Below are 7866 nucleotides of genomic sequence, written 5' to 3'. Positions count from 1 at the left end.
CAATAAGTAATCTGCAGGGACCAGGGCACCATGAAAACAGAGTCTCCCTTGACAAAAAATTATGAATTTCAAGGCGGCAACAGAAAAGCATCACACCAAACATGAAGCCCCTCTAGGTCGGTGTCCACAGGCCCAGGACAGGGAAGCTGTCCCTGCTTGCCGCCCTATTCAAGACTTCTTACTACGTATTTTCTCTTATTGAAAGTAGTTTCTAACCACCTTTTCTGACTCTAGCCGACTAGTTGTCCTGAAAGCTGCTTCCATTTTAGTGGTCTAATAACACCATGCCCTTGCTCATTCAACAGTAAACCTACTGTAAAATCACTGTACTCTCCTGCTCTCTTAGATGGCACAGTTTTCATACATTCATCCTGTTAGCTTGACACAGATGGCTATGTTTTGCTTCTGTCTCCGTGTTCAGCACCAACCCGCCCCCCCCGCCCCCCGCCTCCCGGATTTGAAATGCTTTTAGCCCACTCTACCAGTATGTTCATTCTGAAGAGGAAAAGTTAAAGTTTTACATAACCTCTGTCTCCTTCTGCCTCTGTAACTCAACTTGTCCCTTGATCATGCAAGTCATATAGTCTCAGAAAGTGTTGACTTGCAGTACTAAGAACTGGAGTTGATCTCACTCACCCTTGTCCTGCTCTTTGCAATCACTCAGCCCCTAAAAACCTGCTTCATCATGCCTGTCCAGATCAGGCGTCCCCCTCCCCATCTTGACTGCTGTTCCACGAGCATGAAATCCTTTATTTTACACCAGCCTATTAACAGCTAGTGTTGCCCACTACAGTCTGCCTATAATAACTCTGCAATCCTTTTGTTCAGGGCTCAAAGCTTGGAGTGTTAACTCCTCTGGGCCCACCAGCATAATAAACCTGAGGTCTCCAACTCTCTGAGTGCGGTGCTTTGCTTCTCGAGTACTGGTTTCTGCAACAATTCTGTAACCGCAGGCTTAGGTAAAAATTGCCCCACCTATTGGTCTGTCCTCTCTGGCCCCAGATGAAATGACATCCTACCTCTGAAGGCCCAGAACTTTAATTGTCTGTGTATCACATGTAACTTATTTCTGTAGCTCATGATTTGCATCCCTTGTCTGAAAATTGACATCTGTCTTTATCTCCCAGATACTCCGGGCATGTAGTGTGCTCATTGTTTGTCTAAGGGGGTTTGAGTGTAATTATTTTGATCGTACAATGCTAAGAGGTCCTTTAACCCCAGACATGTGAATGCCTCTCTTTTCCAGTAAGTCTGAGAGGGCACTTCTGCTCATTCTTTGCTTCAGAATGAGACCAAGATGTTTATGCATAGGATGGAGACAGAGAGGGAGAGAAACATAGAAGACAGATTTAGAGATATTCCCAATTCCTCCTGTCAGGCGAATGTATGCTCCTTGGTTCTGTCTCATCACAACAAAGATTTGGAGTGACGGACATTAAAGCCCTCGGCTGACAGACATTAAAGCCCTCGGCATGTCACAGCACTTGGGTCTTGGAAAGACCGTGTTATAGCTCTTAGACAAATCAGTGTTACAGCTCCGGGATACAGCTCTATTTTATTTAGATAATAACAGGAAAATCCATCCTCAAGGAGTGAGGGCATGTCAACCCAAAGACGCGAAGAGAAGAGTGCCCTAGCGCATGGGAGAGAGAGAGCCCTTCGGCTTCTCTTTTCATGTTTTTCTTTCCCCCCTGGGCCTGCCCTATGTAAACTGGGTTAGCCAGGAGCGTCGTTTCTTCTACCTGAGGTCCTCACTCTGGTCCTCGGACCTTCCTTTGTTCTATTTTCGTGGGCTTTCCTCTTCCTTATCTTTCAGCCGCCGCCATTCTGGACTCCTTGTCCCTATTCTAACTACCTAACACTCCCAAATTGGAAGACATCCAGACCTCTTGATTCACTGGTAGTGTCTCCCAGCTTTTCAACATGAATCTGCCTGTAAACACAGAAAGCATTCTAAAGTCAAATGGGTTGGGGATCTGATTGCATATTGATGAATTTATGGTTTCTGTTCTCATCATTAATGAAGATGACCAGAAGCAAACTGGGTAAAGTGAATATGTGAGTAAGGAAATAATGAACTATAAAAGTCCTATATTTTGGTTTCTTCTGAGAAAATTGGGTGGTTTCTGAAAGGCACACTCAGCAACATTGGAAATTTTATTAGCTTATTGAACCAACTCTGTATTAGTTACTATTGTGCACTGAGGATTTAAAGACTAATGACATATGATGTGTGATTCTGAGTAGTAGCAGAAGAGGTAGGTTCTTGCCACTGAAATAGGTGGGGCAAGGGGAGCAGCAATAGAATAAAGTAAACTATATGGTGATTAAGCAGAAAATAACAAGAGCTAAGGCCATTCAAAGACCCTCCCAGGTGTTGGAATCTGGCCTTCTTCTGTCCCTGGAGAAACCCATGCTGAGAAATAAGTGTGCGGCAGCCAAAAGCTGCTAGGTGGGAGTCAGAGCACTGAGCCAGAACATCTGTTTGGGAGTGTCATCTGTTTGGGAGCAGACATCTGAAGTGCAGAACAAGCACAAGCTGGCCCGAAGGATGCTAAATTTACCGCAACTGGGGAATCCAGGTTTTAGTAAACAGAACTGCCCCTGGGAGTTTTCTCAAGTTAGGAAACAGTGTAATCCTCTCCTGAGCCTTTCGTTCACTTATTTTCTTTTAGAATGAAAAGCTATGTCATGGCTTTTGGAAATTGTTATAAAACTAACTAATCCTGACAGAAATATCTGATGATCATACGAAAGAGTAGAAGGTATAAAATCGTTTTTATAGCATTGCAGCTCAGCTGGTAAAGAATCCACCTACAAAGCTGGAGACCTGGGTTCGATCCCTAGATTGGGAAGATCCCCTAGAGAAGGGAAAGGCTACCCGCTCCAGTATTCTGGCCTGGAGAATTCCACGGACTGTATAGTCCATGGGATCGCAAAGAGTTGGACATGACTGAGCGACTTTCACTCACAAGGTTTATTAAGCAAGTATTTGACTATAAGATGTCATTTTGCCATCTCTTTTCCACTTTTCCTCCCTTGCTTTCTGAAGGAAAAAAATAATAGTGGACTGCAGGGGAAGGAAGAATCATCTTTGCATTTAGAAAGCAAAGGCATTTTCCAAAATTAGGTGAATGTCATCAGTTCCATTAGAATGTTGTTATGAATCATAAAATATTAGTTGTATAACACTTTTGAAAGTATGGATGGAGAGGACAAATTAGAGAGGATGATGAAATTCCCAGGAAAAATCAAAGACAGTCCGACACCAACCGGAGACTGACAAAGTCCCAGTAGGCTAGCACACATTCTATGAAGATATGAGAAGTATTCCCCAGAGGCACTTGAGGAAAGAAAGTGTCTTGCAAATGCTGGTAGAAATTAAGCAGGTGCCCTATAACCAACATTCCATTCCCACCCCTTGAAGCAGAGATCGTGGAAGCATGTACACATGACAATATTTTTGTTCTGAACCCAGAGTCCCCAGTGGACTTTCGCTTGAAGGGAAGGGTGGTCGTGAGGGGCTCAAGCTTATAGGAAGGTTTTGGGAGTATCTTTTAACACTGCTTTCAGAATTGTTTGTGGTGGGGGAGGTGGTTTGTTTAAACTTTTAAACTGCTTCATTTTGCCTTTTCAGAACCATATAATTTCAGCATCATTTCTTAGTCTTTAACTCCAAATGGCTGCTACAGTATCTAAGTAGAATGGTCCTTAAAAAGAGTGGACTATGCCATGTGACATTGAGTTTAAAAGGCTGGAGGGCACTTCTGCCATACCCAGCGGGTAGCTGACCACAACTTTGCGGCAACTGCTGTGAACATGGCAACAGCGGAGAATCTATTCTAAAACAAGGTCCATGATCAATTTAGGGAGTTTCTAACATGGGAGCCTAGATGATCAAATGTCTTAAATTGCAGAATTGTACCACCATCTTTCCTGACTCTGGGGAGATACAGTCCAGGACAGAGGAGGAAGGCAGGACAACACAGGTGGTCTGATTAGTTCAGTTACCCCATCCCACAACTGGTGTGGTCTAAAACCTCATAGCAGCCCACCCTCATTTCCAGCAAGTAAGTAGCAAAGCCACAGCTAGAAATAAAATCCCTCAATTCTAGAGCACATTTTTCTTGCGCTACATCCTCATACTGATTTTGGTCGCCAAAATAGAAAACATACCTAGAAGAGTGAATCAGCCTAAGAAAAAACCAATAGATCAAATTCAAGTCAGTGCAGTTGGAATTATTATCACTAATTCTATCTAGCAAAATCCCAGCCACCATATCCTCAACCTCCAGCATCTTCTGGACAATTTAATCCCTAAGATTAAAATATACATAAAATTTAGCACTAGTTGGTGCAACTTAGATTTGCCAAGCAAAAGTGCTACTTGGTTTACATATTTGATCATCACAATCAGGTTGATTATAACCCCAGCTTTATAACTAAGGCCATTAGCTCCCAGCTTTGTAGCTAAGGCCACTACTCCATAACAGAGCAGTGGAGACAGGGTTTAGCTATTGAATGCAGTGTGCAATGCATCCTTGATGCTTTGTCTGCTCCCACTCTCTGTAAGGCATTTCTGTCCTGAGTGTATGAACTGGTTATACCTCAGGACACCCATAAGTCACAAGGCAAATGATATAAAAGGTAGACACAATATAAGACAATGTTTGGTTAAAATACATCCATTGTGCCGTAATCAATATCACTATATACATGTAATTGGAGAAGGCGATGGCACCCCACTCCAGTACTCTTGCCTGGTAAACCCCATGGACAGAGGAGCCTGGTAGGCTTCAGTCCATGGGGTCGTGAAGAGTCAGACAGGACTGAGCGACTTCCCTTTCACTTTTCACTTTCATGCGCTGGAGAAGGAAATGGCAAGCCACTCCAGTGTTCTTGCCTGGAGAATCCAGGGATGGGGGAGCCTGATGGGCTGCCATCTATGGGATCGCACAGAGTCGGACATGACTGAAGCAACTTAGCAGCATATACATGTAATACAACCTAGACATACAGAAGGATACATTCTTTTGCACATTAAACTACTCAGTTGTCAAACTGGTACAATTTACACAGGATTAATATTATACAGTGACTTAATATTTACCCATTACATATCTCAGTGTAAAAAATGAGCTAAATAAATCATATGGATTTAGAAATTCAAACATTTGTGACAGCATTAATAGATACACAGTGTAAACTTCCAAGGTTATCATCCCTGCCATTAGTGGTTTTAATTTTTTCTTAAATAAATTTTTAATTTCCCTAAAACTACAAAATGATTAGCTGATAAATGTTTAAAGAAAAATATATTTGGTACCAGGAAAAAAAACAATCTAGCAATTTTCCATCAGATAATTTTTTCCAAAGCTTTATTTGCTCTTAGATAATGCAGTATGTTTTGGATTTTAAATCTCAGACTTGGCATGCCTATATCTCAATGAGAAACACATTCTTTCATGAAAAAAAGGCTTTGTTGACAGAGTGAACAAAAAAATTATAACTTTAATCAAAGATTATGCTCTGCTTCAGATAGAATCTGTGCCATATTCAGCCATATGCATGGTGTAGTTTGATTTACACCCAAAAAAAAGAAAGAAAAAAACCTCACAAATTGCAACAGAAAAAAAGCTCTTTGTCACTTTCTTGCCTCAGTGCCAAAACTGTCACCGTTGGTTACTGCTCTGTACTGGGTAAAAGGCAGTTGTCAATCCAAATTCTGCCTTTGAGGGAAACTGTAGCTGCCGATGGTAATGCCTCAGAGATGGCGAAGCCATCATGTTACCTCATGCGAAGCTGAGACACAGAGTGCCTGAATATTGGCAGATGGAAGTTTGGAAGCATAGAGAATCAGTAAACAGACTGAATGAGGGCTACGACGCAGCGGGAGAAGCATTAAAGAAAGCGTCACTGGTTAACTGCTAATTTTACTTTTGGTTACCTTTGTTCTTTTACATCTTGTCCTTAATACAACCTACTTTCAGTTATTGATACTTAATTAGATGCCGGAAAATCCAATCCTTAGAATAAATATTATAATATTAAAGAGAGAGAAATAATAGTTTTAATATTAAACTTCAAAAAGTTTTAAAATGCTAAAATATTTAAACAAAATGTTAAGACGGCGGCAGACTGGAAAGCTGCAGCAGAAGATACCTGTTACCAGTTGATAAAATTCTGTAGCAGAAATACCAGTGGCCTTTTTGTTGTTGCTCTTGACAGAAGTGTATAAAAGAAATTTAAGAGTTTATAGAGAATTTTTTTAGAAGAACTCAAAAGATATCTCTCTCAAAATGTTAATCAGGATAATAAAATGTGTTTTGGGGGACAAACCTTGCAATAAATAGTGAAAAATATAAGAAACGGATAAATGTCTGTTCCTGAACGTCACATTCCACTACTGAAAATGTATGGGTGAGGTTATCCTTAGGTGAGCAATTCCAGGCACCAAAACGTGTATCACTCCTCAGAGTCATAAAATGCTTTTTCTCTTTTTCCTGTAAGTTATACAGAGAATAGTTCTCTTCTGTAGAGAGTCATAAAGAATGCAAATACTCTGCCAAACATGTCACAACGAAGATGAAAAACCAAACTACCGGTTATCAGTACAGGCTCTTTCAGCTGACGTCATGATGACTTTTGTAAGGTCACTTGGAAGTACCCATCCATCGAAGCGCACGAGCTCTCTACCAGCGGAGGGGGGAAAACTGAGGGGTGCCCCGATTCAAATTGCACCAGATACTGCTGCTTCATCACCGGCTTTTAGGTCCTGAAAGCGTTTGCACAAATAAAACATTTGGGGTTTGTTTTGTTTTCACTAAAACCAGGAAACCATGAGTCTTGAACTTGCATTCTTAATACAGCCTAATATCTGTAAGGTAAATAGTATAAATGCATAATATAAACCTAAAAGGAAAATATGATATTGCCTATAATATTCTCACTTCTTAGTGAGTTCATTAGGAAAATACTTCACTAGTTTGAGTATTCACCACAACTAAACTACATAAGATACCAATGACATAGGTACTATTTTCTGAGATGACATACATTTCCACTCACAGCTTGGCAAAATAAGAATGAGGAAAGCTGTATTTCAGAGAATATCAAACTTGTCAGGAACTTTGAAATCACCTAATCCAGTTGTTTTGTTTTGTTTCTTTTCCCCAGAATTCCAAGACCAAGAATCTGGAGATACACTTACAGAGCTTTAAATCACTCTACTGACCATCTAAGGAAACAACTCTCTCTTCAGGTTTTCACTTTCCAGTTAAGTCAAGGAAAAGAATCTTAGTTACTCATCTTTTTTTTTTTTTTTAACAAACAGAGCCTTAAGTAGACCCTAGGACCCAGTGTTTCTCTGTGTTCATTGTCAGAGGTGACTTCTATTCAAAGCATCATTATACATTTTTCAGTTACAGTAGTTATATGGAGTTTCCTACCTAGATAATTTTACTTCTATGAAATAAAAGTGTTTTTATACTGCATATATGACTATTTACTATAAAATGCATTAATGTAAAAGGCAGGACATGCATTTTGAACAAGTTGTTTCTAATCCACACTCCAGGAACAATCCGTTACTTAGTGAAGACTCAATATCTAAAGAGAACTATACTTGAAAGATAACGTGTCCCTAATCAAGCCTATACTAAATGCTTTGTTCAGCTGTATAAGATAGGTTAGATATCATCTTTGTTGGTTTAAATAAATGCTATTCAAGAGAAGCAGTGAGTTAGAAGGAGTCCTGCACTCAAGAGCCTGAATTGGGATGATCCGGCATCTTCTCATTGCATGGAGGACCCTGTGGCCAGGTCATATTCCAAGAATATTAAATAATAAGGATATTATCTGTCCTTA

This window comes from Ovis canadensis, chromosome 8 (genome assembly GCF_042477335.2).
Source record: "Ovis canadensis isolate MfBH-ARS-UI-01 breed Bighorn chromosome 8, ARS-UI_OviCan_v2, whole genome shotgun sequence".
In the NCBI taxonomy this organism is placed as follows: domain Eukaryota; kingdom Metazoa; phylum Chordata; class Mammalia; order Artiodactyla; family Bovidae; genus Ovis; species Ovis canadensis.
This window is presented reverse-complemented; position numbering follows the sequence as displayed.